General features: G+C 33.9%; 1 protein-coding gene across 12 annotated transcripts in view; it reads right to left on the reverse strand.

Moving 5' to 3' along the window:
- The window catches only part of LOC129804882 (potassium voltage-gated channel subfamily KQT member 4), a 343,722-nt gene extending 324,316 nt beyond the window's left edge, over nt 1-19,406 (reverse strand). For 7 of the 12 annotated variants that reach the window (XM_055852586.1, XM_055852580.1, XM_055852583.1 and 4 more), the window contains exon 1: nt 18,349-19,405. The gene's annotated coding sequence lies outside the window, so the exon portion shown is untranslated. Of the gene's footprint in view, nt 1-18,348 lie in introns of all 12 variants that reach the window. The other 5 variants (XM_055852579.1, XM_055852587.1, XM_055852584.1 and 2 more) reach the window with 1 other exon arrangement.

Raw genomic sequence — 19,406 nt, forward strand, 5'->3', positions numbered from 1 at the left:
AAAAGGCATGGCAAAGCATTCCAGGCATTGCGAAGTGCTCGAACTTGTGATTTAGATGCAATACTTCAAAAGTGTTTTCGCATCATTTTCCGTTTAGCGGTTCTCAATTGATTTTAATCGTTTGAACCGATTCATAAATCACTCAAAATAGTTTTAAGAGTAATAAAATTGACTTCCGGACAAAAATTATTTATCGCTTTAGAACCAGTTCATTACCGGTTCACAACCGATTTATTCATAACCAATTGAAATTGACTCAAGCTTGTCAGGAATCCCAAGACCTTTACAACAAACCCAAACATGACCTTATTCGATTGAGAAATACGCGCTCTTTTAAACTTTTGAGCTTGAAAAAAAACCTTTATTAGGAATGATCCAAATGTATTTTCGTATAAGGATGAAATGTCCATCTGCGCTATTTCTAAAACATATTAAAAAATGAAAAAAATCCCACGATGCATTTTCGAGCAATTTCAAAAACGAATAGAATCTGTTCAAAAACACACACGATTCAAACGGATTTTTTGTATACGGACGATATGTCCGAATGAACAACCTCTAAAACATATCCAAAACTGAAAAAAAATTGTTAATAAATATGCTTTTGGAAGAAACTGAGAGAACTATTAATGGTCCAAGGGTCAATCCAAGGGAATCCTCCGAAGGTCTCAAGTCTCTATCTCTAACCGTTTAGGCTCTAGGCGTGGTAATGGCCGTGCAGATACACAGATGAACGGGCGAACGCACAGACCGACGGACATACGGACAGCGTGATGTCAAAAGTCTTGAAATTCCTGGTTTCTGAAATTCTATTAATCCATTCAGTCAATGTACCAGAAATACTTGAGATAGAATGTTCATATTTTGGGATTAGTTTCCTACAGATTAGTAGATGATTTTTTTTGAAAAGAAAAAAAAATTTATCTCATATGGGGGCGCGGGGAACCTCTGTCATTTCCCACACGTCTTAACGGTCACTGAATTTAAATTCAGTGCATTAATTCATTACAAACTCTATTACTTTAGATAGAGTAACTATCCAAGAACACCAATTGGCAACTAGAATTCAAATCCGGAAAGAGGAAAGAGGCCAATTTTAACAAATTCGACGGGATGTCGTATTTTCCGTTCGCCATTTTGAGCAAAAATTTTGCATGACCTTCCCCGAAGCAAGAAAACAATAACAAAATGTATTTTCATCTCTGTTGGACTATTTTTCCCAAGTAATTGAAGAACTAAAGTTACTAAAAAGCCATTCCCGACAGCAATTCGAGTATCAGTTGCCCAGAAATAAATCATCTAAAATCACTCAATTTGCGTATGATGTATAATACTATGGTAAGGAATGGGTTAAATCCAAAAGTTTAATTGAAAGTGAATTAGCGAAAAGGCGACCCAGTTAGTGCATGCTGACTTATTTCAGTATTATCATTATTTTATAAATTTTCTTTAATATTTTTGATAATTTTTTTTATATTATGTTTCTGAATGAAATAGTGAATAATTCTATGGATTTAGAAGAAGTAAAAAAGAATTTCATCAGTCCAAAAATAAGCGTTTAAGTAACATTCTTCGGAAAACGATCCAGTTACCCTACCTTACTATAATCAAAATAATGATCAGTTTACATTTCCATCAATTTCTGACTAATCCGTCTCTGGGCTTAAGCCAAGAAATGGCTTAGTTAGTGAGAAACTGAAGGGAATTTAATAAAGTCATTATTTTGATTATTATTACGTGAATCCGCATCTCGACTGAAGTCGTAAGCCATCAGTGTGTCTAGGGCATAAGGTCCGAGTCCGAAGACTGCATAACGGGCTCATGTTTCTTTTTATGGGAGGATCCTTTTAGACTCCTCTTTATTAGCGTTACAAATGACAGATTATGCCCATATGTTAAGCAAGAGTTTCTGTTCCGGATGATAGCTGTCATCCGGAAATCAAACTGTCAAATATTGGAAGGTTGAACCTAATGGGATAGGATTATGTTATATCGCTCCTTGGAAATTACAAGGGGCCAACTCACTTTTTGGCGATTTTGAGGTTTTAATGCACTCAGACAGAGAATTCAATAAAATTTCAGATGATATGAGTCAATTAATTTCGTTATTAGAAAAGTTTTTCAAAATTTTAATCTTTAAGATTGCTTGCGCGGTTTTGTTTGAAGTCAAGGGGCACAAAATAGATTTATCGTTCATATTTTTGTGAAACAAGGGACTAACTCAAGCAAATTGATCCCTTGTCATTCTAATTTCATGAAAATTTGCGCATCATTTAGAATGACAAAGAGTTAACTTATAAAAAAACATATTTTGAAAGATAAAAATTTGTATGTTTCGATGTTTATAACAGTGCTCATACAAATAGAAAAGAATTAAATTGTTTTTATTAACATACTTAATTGAGATAATTATTTATACAAAGTTAAATCTTTCATGCTGTCTCCTGAAAAATGGCTCAGATTGAGTTGGCCCCTTGTAATTTCCAAGGAGCGATATATTCGCTTAATCAGCAAACTAGGAAAATTTTAAATTTAGCCAACTTCTTAAACGGGCGTGACGTAAAATTGTTTGCAGACAGGGCTTATCCAGATGGTTCAAATACTTTCTAAATATGAATATAAAAAAGAAAGTTTTAAAATATTTACCAAATGAGTCCGGCTTTTTTTCTCAATTTTTCAAAAAACATCCATCCAATTTTTTAATTCAACTAATGACTTAATTAAACTGAACAAGACAATTTACTCAGTAGGATATCTTTCGAATGACAATGAAATAGGCAGCTCAAAAGGATGAAACCAGAAAAAAAGAAGTGATTATGACCCTCATTTTCATTATTGCCTGAATATGAAATTAGATTAGTTTAACTTGCCATTGTTATAAGCAAAACTCTATGGTATTCTACCACTTTTCCTCCCTTTGCCCTTAATGAAATAAGTTTGGTAGAGTGGAAAATGTGAACTTGAGGATTCCTTCTTTTGAAACACTCATACCCAACTTTTCTCAAAAATGTTGAGGCCACAGACAAACACTTGAAGGCATTTATACTGGGAAGTTTATGACACTCAGGGTTTCTCTTTTTCTGACTTTTCAATTGCCAAAACACCAACAAAAATACAATGAAAAAGAATAAACTTTTCGCTATGACCTTTATATAGAATTAAAGCAGGAATTTTTCATTACATATCTCTTTTTTTGTGTATTTATGTCCTATATTTTGCAGCCAGAAAATGTCAACAAAATTGTGGTGCAAAATACAGCTAAACTGCATGTCATTTTAGGAAATTGAGCAAAAATTTTAATTATTTAATCAGAGTGCCGCATTTACATTACACCCGCTCAATATAAGTATTTATTATGTTGCTAACATTTACATTGTGTACAGACAAACTTGTTCGAGGCAGATGGTTCGACAAACTCCGGAAGTTTTAAGGAATTTTGTTGCTGGTGGAAAATATATATTTTCAACTATGGATGGGTTTATGTAGAACTTTCTTCCATCTTTCAGGCTCGAATTTAAATAAGTTTTCAGAGGACTTTAAAAAAAAATGGAGAAAAATCTCAAGAATTCTACTAAGTATTTATCATGGAAAGAATAGCAAATGCTTCATCCCAAAGGAAACACGATTAATACATTTAGATATTTTCAAGAAATATCTTCATATTCAACTGTTTGAATCTCATTTAATTTTTAAGAATTCTATTTGATGTTCGCCAAAAATACAGAAAAAGAAATCATTCGAGGAGCTTAAGAATAAATGCATAAAAGACATGATTTTGGAGAGGAAATAGGGTAAAGTGGTACAAGTTGGACAGGGCTTTTTTTCTTGATAAATTTAGTACTTCATTTTTATTTGTATACCTTTAATTCTTTAGTTTTATAATTTGGTTCCTTGCGCTTAAAAAAAATTTAGTACGTTATTTATCAAGAAAAAATCCCTGTCCAACTTGTACCGGCGAATTGTCCAACTTGTAACACTATGTCCAAATTGTATCACTTTACTCTAGATAGGAGAAACAGAAAAGTATACATTTTTAGAAAATATCAGATTTTTGGAGAAGGGGTTTACGAAAACCGGTTGTTCGATATCTCTTAACATTTGGCTTCTATTTCCGTAAAAACAAATAAAGAAACAGAAATCCAGCGTGCATGGCATTATTTTGCAGATCTTCAGAAAAGTTGAACTAAAACATGTGATAAGCCTAGATCAGCTTATCGTAGATGAGATTCTTAATGTGAGCTAACTCGGAATGCATGCAAATTCGATTTAGAACTGAAGTTGGGGGACGCCATTCAATTATCTTGAAGCAAATTTGTAAAATTAAATAACTTTTGTATTTAAACCATTTAAACCAAAATATCAAGGATTTGGATGGAGTGACAGAAAAGTCATATATAGGTGAAATGTAGACCAGAATGTTCTCTGTAATTTTGCCGTAGAACATGATCTCATCGATTACTCAGAAGCCGAGATAATCGGCGTTGTTTGTTTCTGAATTCGTTTTTTCGACCAGAGCGCCCCAAGTGTTCATTTGATGAACTTACACAACATCAAAGAATTGTTGTATTTTGTGAGACTTTCCATTTAAAAAACACTATTTTAAGTGTCTTGGTCGTGAAGAAGTAGTCAAATTGGCATCTGAGTGATTTCAAAGCGTAATTATGGGAAAAATTACTTTTTTTCACATTTAAACGGCAAAATCGAACGAATGGTATTGTCTGAACAAAAAATTATGTTTGGACGAAATAGACATAAATGTCCTCTACTATAATGCCGAAGTAATCATCAAGATCGGTTAAGCAGGTGTAGAGATAATTGAGGTGATAACTTATGAAAATTGGTTTTTCGACTGTGGCGCCCCTAGCATTGGCTCTACGAAGTTAAAATGTTCTAGAAAGTTGTAGCGCTTTACGAGACTTTTAATTTTTGCCCCCCCATTCGTCGAAATCGGTCAAACACAACCGGAAATATGGCATTTTGAGTTTAGTGAAATTTGATCCCTCATGTCTCCGATTTTATTTTAACCACAGTGAACCCACGCAACTTTTTGGAATCTTTATAGCCTAGACTACAACACTCTAAAATTTTATCAATATGCCCAATGGCGTGTTTAATAAAAATTAGTTTGAATTTTGACGCTATTGCAGCGCCACATGTGGTGACTTTTTGAACTTTCATCTGAAAGTGCTCATCGAGACGAAACCAAAAACCCAAAATTTTAGTCAAAATGTAAATTAGAACCAGAGATAGAGGCCGGTCAATTTTCAAACATTGATCCTTTATAGCTCGGGTCAGGGGTTATCGATCGACTTGAGAATTCGTTTGTTTGATAGGTATAATCTTCGACTACAACATACTAAAATTTGGGCCCGATAGATGATATAGTGGCTGAAGTATTGAGAAAATAAAAAAGGGGATTATTTAAAAAGGTGGAAGAAGGGGTGAGGTGTGGGGGGTCAATTGACTAAGTTGCAATTTTCATACGATATAACCTTTGCCGAAAACCGCAAGTCGATATCTTTCTTCTTGTCTTTATTAGTTCGGGAGCTTAAGCTTCAAAAAGCGGCTGGGAACGTTACTTAGCCATCCTTAATATTCGTGATCAGGAAGTCGCGAAACACATTTTGGCAAAGTTTGGGCCTGATCGGAAGACATGAAATTTTGGTAGGATTATAGTAGGTGATTATTATTAAGAACCTCACCTCATAAGAAAAAAATCCCTATATTCAGTTAAAAGTGTAATAACCTTCCCGATTTGAGAACTCGTTCCGGTTAAAGTTTGTCCTGAAATAATACCGAAAATTCGAAGTGGAAGAACATCCTGCGCTAAAGCGGCGAATACGTGAACTTGAACTTTTTCTGTCCGATTTTCGAATAGCTTTGGCTTGGCTTTCGAGTGGCTTTGCCCCTTCAAAAGTTTATTACATTACTAAACAGAGCCAATATTATCTGCTTGACATTTGGCATCACCATATTCAATATTGATTGTTTTAATTTTGAACTTTAATTTGATTATCGTAAAGCATGTCATTATTTGGTCATCATGACGTCGGAGCTTCGACACTAAACTTATATCAATTAGATAAAAGTAAAAATAATAAAGTCTTAATCATTCTACTAACGTAATATTGAAGTAGGGGAGACCGGGGAGGTTTGGGACACTTTTTCATGTTTTGACTTTGAGACACTATTCCAAAAAACTACGATAGTGTATTACAATTTTATGCGGTCTATAGGATACTTATGGGTATTGACTTTATAAAAAGTACTCGATAGAACTTGGAAAACAACTGAGTTTTCTTGGAGAAGATAAAACATTTTACTTGACGTTTTGTCCCAAACCTCCACGATGTGGGGCAGTATGGGACGCAAAAGGTGATGTTTGGGACGCGTTTTTTCTCGCATAATTTGTATTACTGGAACACGTTAATTAATTTTAAATACTAGATTAAAAATATTTCTGATAGAAATAAAAATGTTTCATCTGTTTTTTCATATTTAGAAATTAATATCAATTTTATTTGTACAGTAGAGTCATTTATTGTCAATCAATTATTTAAAGTATTTTCTTCTTATTTTCCATCTACCTTTCTTTTCTTTTTTTATTCTAAATATTGCAATCATGATTATCAAATTCCTCAGGCGAGTAGATTTTCTTGCAATTCTTAGTTTTGAACTCATTCATGGATTCCTGTTTGATTTTACGACAACTGCATTGTACCTGTTTTCTCATTATTTCTCTGAATTATCTCTCGCCTTGCCTTTTCTGGAGAACTTGTTCGAGAAATTTTCGAAAAAAAAAAGTTTTTAACTAGATTAGGCAAAGATCGAATATCCTCTGAGAAGGAATTATTGATTCCCAAGACAATGATGGTTTAATTGTCCCTGTAGTTAGAGAAATCTGCTGCACTGATAAACTTTGCACAAGAGGGAGATTTCCAGTAGAAACTGGGCATTACTCTTCATTTTGACAATAAACAATTGCATACCACCTAAAATCTTGTCGAAAATCAACGTCCCATTCATCCCCTTTCAGGTGTCCCAAACATCCCCGTGGGTAGTTTTGGTATTTAAAACCTTTATGCAAAAAACAAGAGCGTATAATCTCTGAAAGTTTTATAAAAATATGTTCCCTTATTACACTGCTACCTAATGAGATAAAAAAGTTTTGATTATATATCGCTGATATAAAATACAAAGAAGAAAACTGAGACGTCAAAATATACGATTTTTATCATTTTTTTAAAAAATGTTCATAGAATTAAAACAATAAAACTGAGGTTATCCATTCTTTTAGTCAAGATACATCTCAATTTTGTCTACGACACAGTAATGGTTAAATCCCATTTATTTCAAAAATTATTTGAAAAAATCGCCTTGTCCCACACTACCCCTGTCCCAAACTCCCCGGTTTCCCCTATTACAAATGAAGTCTTCATGACCTAATGTCGTGCCTTTGTTCATATGATGTTACTTGGGTAGAATCAGCCACTCTAATTAAACCGTTTATCCAAAAGTTTTTGTTTTATTACCAATGATGAATATAAAATTACGTTTCTTCGAAGTTTTGGAAAATCCAGCTAAAGCTGAATATTAATACGCAATAATTGTAATCAAGGTTTTTTGTTGATGTAAAAAATCGAGTTTCTTAAAGAGTATCTTCCACTTTAATCCCATTTACCTCACCGATTTACTCAATAAATAAATTCATAAAAATATTAAATAAATATTCAAAAATCATTTTTATCCTAAATAATCGATATTTAGAAAGCTAATTGACATTGAATTGATAATAATGCGTAATGACAACAGAGTTAGAGTGAAGTGCATTAACCAATCTACAGTAAATATCATGTTTGATTGAAATCAGAAGCCATATTTCGATTTTGGAAGCCTGTCATCAGCAATTATCTTTTCGTAATTGTTCTATCATCGTGTTAACTTGGTTGATACATCAAAATGATAAGGTGTACCATTGTTGTACCTACTCATGCAGAACTTCTTTTTCCCGAAGGGTCGAGCTCTAGGTATTGATTGTTCAACTTTTCACGAAGAAAAGTCCAATTTTTAAATTGAAATTTATTGTATATTCAAACAATTGAAGGTAAATTGATTTAAAAAAAGGTGGATTCTGTAGAGCATTGTGCTTGGAGTGTGATATTAGATAAACATAATTACTTATTCATATGTATGTCACGCCCAATCGGTAAATTGCTGTGAAATTAATTGCACAGCGGGCGAGTTTGGATGTTTGTGGTCCACTGAAAATTTAATGATGTGCCACACAAACCTAGAAAGGGGCGACTACCTGTGACGTCGCTTGGGGAACATCGTATGGGATCCAGTGCTTAGTCCAAAGGGGAAAAATTCGTGTTTTTAAAAATTCAATATACCATAATATTTATGTTTGGTGTACACTAGTCTCTATCTAAACTTTAAAGATTAAATTCATCGATTTACAGCATTCGCATCATGTGCTGCATTGTGATATAAAATCCCTTGCAGAAACATGCAATTTAGATGAATAATATTATGGAGCACAATACATTTTCGCATTTAGAATTCAAAATTACAAACTAAATGAATATTTAATATTTGACAATTTACGTATCAGAAAAAAATTCAAAACCTGATTGGAATTTTAGCATTTTTCAATCCGTAATTTGGGTCAAAATGTTCAATGAATGCACAATTTTTACTTCCCAATACATTTTTTTCAAATAATTCTAAACGTTATAGCTGATAAAAAAAATTTATTGATATATAAATAGAATTGATAGGATTTCTATTTTTATAGCGGAATTATTATGAATTGAATTAAGGCATGAAATCCGATTTTCACGGCAATTGAATAAATTAAAACCATTTAATTCATAAAACACTTAAAACGATTAAAACAGTTTTTCCTAATTCTTTTCAATAACCCACAAAATTGTGGTGAAATTTATTATTGTTTTTTTAGAACTTTCAGATATTTTTTTTTTCAAAAATAAAACTGATTAAAATATTATTCAGAACTGTTTCACATCCATATGTTACATGCTAATTATTGATTTTAATTATACTTTTAAAATAGTCCACCTTATCTCATGCAAAAAATAAATAATTATCGTTCTAAAATGGCATGAAATTAACTATAATAACAAATTCTCAATAAAATTTATTATCGTTCTTTGCGAGAGAAAAAGAGATGACAAAGCGTCCCAGCTTTGCTGAGTCAGGGGCCCATCAAGCCTAATAAAAAGTGAAGCTATTTTTCACTTTTCCTTGTAAAAATTTTGCAGATATTGTACCGCGACTTAAACAAATTTGCTCGTAATTCTTGTATTATTTCGGAAAACATTATGAAATATGTATTTTTAGATAGCTTTTATTGCACAATTTCGAAATATATCTGATTGATAGGGTAAATGGTGGAAAGCGAGACACTTAAGAAAAAACTCAATTTCAAATGCATTTTTAAACTGAATAAATAATTATTTTTTACCATTTTTTTTGTATCATGGGATTCTTTGACAAATATTTTAACAGAATCTTAACAATTGTTATTAAATATAGCAAACGGAATAATCGGAAAATTCACGGAATTTAAAAAAATAACACATTTTGAAAAGATGGACAAGATTTTGGAAAGTTGGACAAAAACTTTTGGAAAGTTGGACATAGTTATATTAATGACAAAATATCATACAAAATATGTAAAAAATCAAATTTTGAGGGTCTTCTCTGTATACTTGCGCATTTGATGGTTATGCTAATTCCTCCCTTATGTTCGGGTAACAGTTAAGGAACGTTAATTTACCAAGAACTTTCTGGACGTCCAACCAAAAAGGGGTTCTGTAAATTTCACAGACGCCTCGCGCTGTCCAGCAGTTATAGTTTTAAAACGGATGCAATTTTTAGCACATTTCAATTCCCCATCCGTCCAAATCCTTTTTCACTTGCTTTGGGAGTTCTGTAGAGGCTCCTATATGTCTTCTCCAGGAGTTTTTGCGATATTTACTATCCATTCTGTCAGAAAAAGTGGTCTTCGGAATCTGGAAATCTTTGCAGCCTTTTCCAGGAGATTCTCTCCTTATCAGCTGCTAACTGCTGTTGTAACTATTTCTCCGGATACTTAAGGATCTTTGTCGTTCTTGTTAACATGCGATTTCACTGCACAAAACCACTAAATTCATTCACAAAATTAACTTTCCAAGATTTCATAAAACTTATTTTGAAAGCAACGCCAAATTAAATCACTTTTCTATCCTTTTTAAATGTAATATTTCACTAATATTTTTTATTCACCTTTTAAATGGATGTATGCCCTTCGATTTTCACTGCTGACTTAATAATATTTCACAAATAATGCCGAAAAATCAAACAAAACACTTTGATATTTTCCTAGCAACCTCCATAAGAAACAGAGAAAATGACAACTACCGTGTCAAGGTTATGAATATCACGCATGCAATGCATTTTTTAAATTTTTCTTGCAAATCACCCTTTGATTGTTTTATAACGATTTATGCATTTTTAACTTCTAAAATAATCATAAAATTAGGTTTAATAATCTTTTTATCGAAAATTGAAATATTTAATTGATTTATTATCAAGTTTTTAAGGAGGTGTCTCACATTCCAAACTGCTTTGTCCAACTTTCCAAACTGTCTCGCTTTAGGTAAATGACCCTAAGTCAATTCTCTTTAGGAAAAAACTTTTCAATAGTCTTCAGTGCCTTTATGCAAAAACGTATGGAAAAATGAAATGTCGAAAGGCTCCTGACGGAGTTCTTGAAATTCATGGGAGAGCCCAATGAATTTAACTCTTCGCATGGTTTTTTAATGTACATACCGCTTTGAGATACCGATTAAATTGATTAATAAGTAAGAACAGCATTCCGAAATAAAAAGTCGCTTAATAAGAGCGTATTTTAGAATATTTTGGAATGAGTAACAAGCATACACACAAATAACGTAATGCCCTCCTAGACACAGTTACGACTTAAGCCGTGAAATTGCTTAACGTAATTATTGTTATTATTATTATTTATTTATTTCTCAAACAAATAGGGTTCGCCCCTCTTATAATGTTTGGTAAAAGAATGAAAAAAAAGATAAAAAAAATATTATTAAAATTAAAGTAATGAGAAAAAAATAAAAGTAAAAGTGAATGATTACGGCTGAGACTGGAAGTAACCTACTATTCCGTCAACGGAAACGGATAGTCTGGCATTCGGGCGAATCGAATTAGGGTTAAGTGGTACAAGTTGGACAATGGTACAAGTTGGATAGGGCTTTTTTCTTGATAAATTTAGTACTTCATTTTTATTTGTATATTTTTAATGCTTTAGTTTTATAATTTCGTTCCTTGTGCTTAAAAAAAATTTAGTACTGTATTTATCAAGAAAAAATCCTTGTTCAACTTGTATCGGCGAATTGTCCAAATTGTAACGTCCAACTTGTATCACTTTACCCTACATAAAACTACACCCTTTACAAAAGGCGTACGAGACAGCTGATTCGAGCTAGTTCTAGGAACCAAGAGTCCGCGAACCCTATGGCAAAGGCCCCGGAAATTAATCCCAGAGATTATCAAACGGATAAGGAATGACACCGCTCTCAGACAGAGAACTGCTGGGAGATCACAACTTACCAGGACGTTACGATGATCGGAGATGTGATCAGGGGGGCCGAGGTCATTAACGTACCTGACACAGCCGTGTAAGGTCACGGATAATCTCCAATCCGCTGCGAAGAACAGTTCAACCCCATAGGTTATTATGGCTAAAAGGGGTATAAGCAACGTCTTATACGAGCTTCAGACCTAAGGCTTAGCCATCTGGCTTAACTCCTCTAATTCCTTATCAGGCACGATTTTTTAGGAAATTGCTGTTTAGAATTGGATATTAAAGGCAAATAATCCAATAGATTTTGAAAAATCAATAAAATTGCTTGTTATTTAGATTTTTGAGACCTTCGGGAACTGGGCTAAACCTCCAGTCTGAAGTCGGCATTAGTCGAGAGTTTTTAGGCGTGAGCTCACGATACCTGCGAGGCGTCCGCAGAAATCTTGTCTGACCAGGAGAAGGACAAATTGCAGATGACGCCGAAATTGCATGCTTTCTCAACAAACGGAACGGATTCCCCGTAAATTGTGATAGGTGTAATCGGACCACACAACGGTCTTTCAGATATTATAAGGGCCTGTGACTTTTTGAGGTTTATATGAACGCCATTTTGATTCGCCCGAGACTCAATGCGAGCTGAAACCGTGTTTAGGTGGTCAAAGGTTTCTGTTGGGTTACCTATGGGTCACCGTCAGAAAACACTTGCAGGTCATCATCTGCATATAGGTGGTAGAAACAACCGAGTAAGAACGACGGATGGTCATTGATAAACAAGGAGAAGATTAATGGGTCCAATAGCGAGCCCTGAGCCACGCCACAAAGCAAACTTGCAGGCTCAGACACCCGCTCTGATTCTCTGAGTACATCCACCGAGGTAGGACCTAGGATGATAGACTAACTAATAGAGCATTTTAATTGATTTTAATTCATAAATGGTATATTTTTCTTAAATTCTTTATAATTTTTAAGCCTTAGATCCCGCAAAAACAAATATAACACGAAATGGTATCCACATATACAGAGAATAAATTTTCATTGAATTTAAAATTTTACTGGTGTTACAAATAGAAAATTTGACAGAAAAATTCCAAAAATTTCGAATTTTATGACTTTTTCATATAGGTTTTAGGAACTGTTATCCTCGTGCAATTATTATAAATTTTGTGCCAATAACAAAATTAGATACTCTATCATTTGGCAAAACTTTTAAAATGATTGCATTTGGTTTTATATCAAAACTAAAAAAATCACCTAAAAAAATATACCATACTTTTCTACAGAAAATGTATGAGAATGCTTCGCCCTTTATCGCAGTTTGATACAGAGGAGGTCATGAGGGATGCTATCGAAAGTTTTGAAAAAGCTTTGAAAAAATCCAGAGATTGGGCAATATCATGTTGGACACGAAGCAGCGTAGAAGTAGTATGGCCTCAAATACTTTAGAAAGGACAGGTAATAGATTTACTATCTTATTCGACAGACTCCCTGTGTTAACTTTAGGAGTGGGTGTTACCAAACATGACTTCCACAGACTTGGATAGGAAGAAGTATAGTGATATTAATGAAGTTAAATGTGCTACATAGGATTGGTAGAATAACCGGGAGAATCAGCCGAATAAAAGCCAAGGAGACCTCATCATCTCCCTCTGCGTCAGATCTAACACGTAGGGGAATGTTGGCATGGTTCGCACAGAGTGAACCTTCAAACAACGCAAATTTTCTCCTTATTTACAAGGAACTATTTCGTTATTTCTTAGCCCTAACATAGATCATTATTAAGCTCATGAAACGAGATGAGAAATGGAAGGTCAGCTCTTTGCAAACAAAGAGAAAATTCGCATCGTTTGGAGGTTCACTCTGTGCGAACCATGCCTACATTCCCCTATGGCAAAAACTACAGCCTGGGGTGACACACACTGAAAATCGAAGCCCTCCCAAGGCTCATGAGGCCCCTAGAGCTCATGAGGCAATTGTGGGCAGGTTACAGGAACAGCCACCGCTCTTAACGATACCGCCCGTATAGTAACAGGGTGCCTATAGGGCACTCCAGTGGACAAACTCTATCCCTTAGCAGGAATTGCTCCACCACGGGAGAGGAGACAAACCATCTCCAGTAGAGAGATGTCCAAGGTTCTTTCCGAACCAAGGCATCTTCTCCACGGTCACAAAAAAACTCAGAGCAAGGCTGAAGTCTCGCAGGAGCTTTTGCCACTCTGTTAAACCACTTGACCAATCTCCGGAGCAGGCCAGACTTAATCTGTGGAAAGAAGTCTTTCCACCAGATTTTGTCGAACTAAGGGAAGGCCTTCCTCCTGGTGGTGACCAAGACTGGAAGACATGGAAGTCTCTCAATCGTTTGAGAAGCGGCGTAGCGCGCTCGAGAGACAACAGACGGCGATGGGGATTCTCCGAATGTAACATCTTTTGTGACTGTGTGGTGATCCAAACCACCTCCCACTTCTGTGTTCGTCCGTTGTCCCCTGCTTCATGCGGAACAGGGGATTTGATGTCGGCAAGTCCGCTTGCCATTCACGTGGCCCGTTTCTGGGCAAGACATACTTATTTTTTTAAAGCCTCGACACGATTAATAGGAACAGCCGCCACACTAGAAGTGAAGTACCTATTTAGTTCACTCCGGGAGCATGAAAGAAGCATCCACACAGCGGGGAAGGTGCTCCTGGGCGGCCTACAATGGACTTAGCAGATTCTTCCAAAACGGGATATGGACATTGTAAAAATGATTATCTTGTAATACAATATCTCGATACGATTAATAATAATAATTTATTTCATCAGCATCAGGGCCAGATGAAACTGAAGAGCGAAGAGATGGCTTCAGGCCAAGTCGTCTGATATTTCTCTAGAGAACATTAGTTGGAAGATCGGTATCGAGACAACGTGAGTGCTACGCCTTATTAGCTCTTCAAACCTGCAACGCGACTCTATTGCGCAAATGGCGCAAACTAATGAAAATAGCGCGGTTAAAATTATGATCAAATTACATTTTTATCAATTTCTAACTAATCCGTCTCTCTGCTTAAGCTTAAGCCGAGAAACAGCTTAGTTAGTGGAAAACTGGTGGGAACTTAGTCAAATCATTATTTTGAAAATAAATCTCGTATCTTTTAATAGTTAGCTGTGTTTCACTCCAAATATACCTATCAAAATATGTATTTTTTATTTATTTATGTAAATTTATCTATTTACAAGCTGCAAAGTGTAAAATGTTTGATTTCTCTACAAAATTGATTTTCTGCACTATTATTTAGTTGTCTGCACATTACTTTGTAATTATTGCGCAAATAAAAGCACCATAGTGGTGAAAAATACATATTTACCTGTGAAAGTAAAATGTTTCCTGCGGGAACTTGAATTGAACTATGCATACATTTAAAATAATGAATATTCAAATTACGTGAGAGGACATGATAAACTATTATCATGTTTCATCTATTTCATTCCTGAAACATATTGAATAGCGACAATTGCAATATATTTATATCATATATTCCAAGCTAATAAATTCATTCAAGTATACATGATATCCCAGTATTACATAATATTTAAGACACTCAATAGGTATTGATCATTTCATTATAATCGACTTTTATTAGACAAATACGACATATATTAAGTTTTTCATGCAAAAATATTGGAAGAATGCATAATTATATTGTATCCTCTGAAAATACTATATTTTGTGGTAGAATACCTGCCTGAATCTCTGTTGGATCTGATAGTGAACTATGTTTAGCAGAATGCGTGAAAGTCCCCTATGTGGGACAATTTTACGATAAAAATGAGTGAGTGAAAATGCGTAATTTTATTCGGTCCCAAAAATGTGCATAATAAACTCAGTCCCGGGATTATGCACATTTTCGGGATCGAAAAAAACGCGCGAAATGGCTTTATGCGTCGTGATAATTTGCATACCCGCAGGGGCTTTCTTTTGAATAAATCTGCCGTAGAACGAATTTAGCGCGGAGTTAAAGTAGTAAAAACAAAAAGATTCAATTATATAATAGAAATGCAATAACAAATAGTATTTATGGACCAGAGTTCTTTAATAAATGGTTAGAATATTTAAAAATTTTACCTTAATAAAAGAAATTAAAGTTTTATTCTGAAAAAGAAGCACAGTGTTTTCAAATTTCCCACGTCACAAAATAGTATACATTCAGGTGTATTTCAAAAATGATTTCACAAATTGACTCCCAATTGTAGGCAAACTTGCATAATTGTATTTGCATAATTCCGTCAGGTGCATAATCCCGAAGGAACTTAATGCCGGGACTTAGTGTACCGGGATACCGTTTGTACAAGTTTTAGCAATTATTTCTGAATCCTGGCTCCATGGATAGCCTGACCGTGGTGTCACATATATTAAGAATCTTTAACTCTTTTTCTAAGGTGAATATTTCTGCATAGGAGACATTTCCCTACAAACAATCCTTTTATGAATTTAAAGGATATTCAAAGATTTTTGAGGAATATCTTTAAATTTTCAGGGAAAATAGAGAGATAAAGATATATGGTTCGTTCTAGAAAAATCGTCCTTGAGGACTCCTTTACAAATTGTTCTTTGAAACGACCAACATAAGATAAATCGTTATTGTTTAAAAGGAGTTCTGTAAAGAAAATCGTCACATATCTTAAACGGATCACGGTTAAAATCCCGAAAGCCAAAATCCCGAATTCTTAAGTGTCATCAATGACGATGAACTGCCACAATGCACTTTGAGAGGGACTTTCCGGTGTTCTCCAGTGAAAAAGGTCACCCTAAGATGAAAACACTTTTTTCGTCTTGCCCAGAGCTTTCGGTCCCGATGTGGAACCTCTTCACTAGCTAAAAAGGGGCATGAATTTTTATTTTACAACGGATTATTTTTAAAAATTATAAAGGTCTTTTCTTTGGACAATTTCGAACAAAACTCACTATCAGATAACAGATAGCATAGAACAAGAGTTGTTACCTTTGCAAATACTTATTCGATGATATTGGTCTCATTCGTGGTGAAAGTGGTGAAAGCTTGGACCATTTTGCCCACTTTCCTTTATCCAGTGTATACAGACCATTAGAGAATACATAAATCCGTTTATTAAAATTGGAATTATGATATCTTTAATGCAAAAACAGCAAAAATAATTTGCCTAGATTACACATATTTCAAAAAAATCTTTAAATAATTGTGACTATTCGAAAAAATATTTGAATATTTTCTTTTCTCATATCAAATAGGATGAATTAAGCTAATTTAAAACCTGCTCTAAATGGAATTTTTTCTCTACTCCAAATGGAAACGTCATTGTTTTCACGATAAATACAGAACTAAATTATTATATTTATATACTTTCTATAACACAGTTTTGTTATTTAATTAATTTTGCTCCAAATAGAGCGAAAATCCATTAATATTCACAAATTTTAATTTGTTAATTTCTCAGAAAAATCAAAAGTGTACCTTTTCACTATCGAATTTTTCATCGATCGACCATGTTTTCCAATGAAAAACACAATGAGGTGACTGTTGTTTATTCGTTTTGTTTAACATTTATGTCATATTTCTGGCTAATTTTAGTTAAATTAAGTGCTAATCTTTATTGCTAACGGTACGTGAAGTTTTCAAATGAAATAATTACCTATTTCATGAACAAACAGGATTTTTCTGAAGTGCATGCAAATGCTTTAATAGGAAACCCCGGAAATATGATCTTTTGGAGAGATTTTCTTATTGTTTTAGATGGGAAAGGAGAAAAGACCAGGAATAAGAACAAATCCTGCACTCAGGAGCAACTCAACAAGGTTTTGGAAGCCTTTTGTTGCGGTTTCACTTACACTGTTTGTCTCCAATTAGAAAATTTCCTTGTCTCCATTTGGATTAATATATTTCCAATAGAAGCATTTGCCACTCGCGTATTTTTCTTGTATTTAAGAAGTTTTAAAATTATATCTAAAGAATTTTCACTAAACAGTAACATTCTAGAAGAGTCAAGGAGCAAATTTATGTAATTCTCTGTGTTGAATCTTCTGTAAAAGTTAAAGCGTCTGGAAATGGTTTTGAATTAGGACATTTACCCTAGTGAATAATTTTATGAATATAAAATTTACTACATAAGATTTTGATTAGTTCCTTTCCGTTGGGATACCCTAATACATAACTTATCGATTGAAAATTGATAGGAAAGATATCTTTTTTAAGAAAAATATATTTTTTTTTAAAACAACTCAAAATTTTAATTTTTTTTTTATTTTCTGTTATCCCTTCCTCCAGTTCGAATCTCCTAAGACTTTTTGGTTGTATAAGGAAATTCGTGTCGTTAAAGCTATCCATTCCTGAGATTCTTTTAATTATTTTTATCTTGGAAAATATCTATTTCATAAATTTTCTCTTTATTGCATTTTGCTTTGAGTTCCCTTTAGTGATTTTCTGAAAGATTTAATTGTCGACTTTTCATGAAAAATTGAATTTAAATAAAAAAAAAGAAATCCCATGAAAAATATCAACATTTCTGCTTATTGCAACGATAAAAAGGATAAAAAGTATTCTTTGTTGAAGGATTGTATAATAATCCATTTTCACAGTTCTGCGTTGTTATATGGAGTGAATAATATGAACAATACAGTTTGTAGGTTTTTGTTTATATGCTTTTCCACAGAACAATTTATCAAAGACGTATGAAAACACGTCTAATCCTTTTGGCAAACTCATTTGACTTTAATGAAATGAAATCCTTACCAACTCAGCTGATAGCCTCAAGATCTGCTGAAGATGAGCAAAAAGTATCCTTGTGGTTTAACTCTGGGCTTCTCTTTCGCAATCCTTACACTTTCTTCCTCCTCAATTCACCGGAAGACACATTCAAAGTTTTCTTCACTTTGCACTTTGGTTATTTTCTTTACACAACAAATCCTTAGGTTTCACTTAATCATGTTTATGTTACGTTCAACCTCATTATTATATTTTCTTATGTACTATATGCACCACCCCACTTTAATCAATCACTCTGTGCACCCAACAAGGATCAATTTATAATCTATATGTTGTTGGGTGTCAGCACCACAAATTGCATCCGTGAATTTTGCACTTTTTACTCATGAACTGAAAATTAATTGGCGTATCTTGCAAAATTGGAAAAATGAGAACTTAAGAAGGTTTTATGGTAAAGCATTGAGTAAATTGGAAAGTACGCTTTTGTGGCTTTGTAAGTGAGAATAAAGCATTAATTAATGACTTTCTCTCCTCATTTTCTCCTATTTTTTTCAGGAAAATTTTTTATGGTTAACGTTCACTGAGGTCACAATGAGTAAATCACTTAAATCTCAATTTTCTCGAGCGTTCCAACCTACCAATTTCGCAGCACGCACAAGGTATTGAATTTTATTTAGTTGGTTCTTAATTTCTCACAGAGATGTAAAAGAAAAATTCCATGGAAAACTCAACCTCATTGACTGACCTAACGAACTAAATTCTAATTAATTGGCGCTCGCAATCAGCGACATAAGCACAAAAAAAACACTTTCCTAAAAAAAAGTTCCTCGAGAATCTTCACCTTAATTTATGACTATGTTAAAATAGTTCCAAGCACGAATTAATTTTGATCACATTCGATGATTCCCCCGAAGATTTTCCTCTCGAAAAGTGCTCCATTCGAGAGAAATTTTCTCAAGGAAATTTTTAATCAATCCAAAAATGCACCAACGGTACCAACAATGAACTTTTCCTGGCAAATCACACGAGCTGCTAAACAAATTTTAGGGAAAAGTGTCTCAATCCTTGCGGAAAATCTCCGGACA

This window comes from Phlebotomus papatasi, chromosome 2 (genome assembly GCF_024763615.1).
Source record: "Phlebotomus papatasi isolate M1 chromosome 2, Ppap_2.1, whole genome shotgun sequence".
NCBI classification, from domain to species: domain Eukaryota; kingdom Metazoa; phylum Arthropoda; class Insecta; order Diptera; family Psychodidae; genus Phlebotomus; species Phlebotomus papatasi.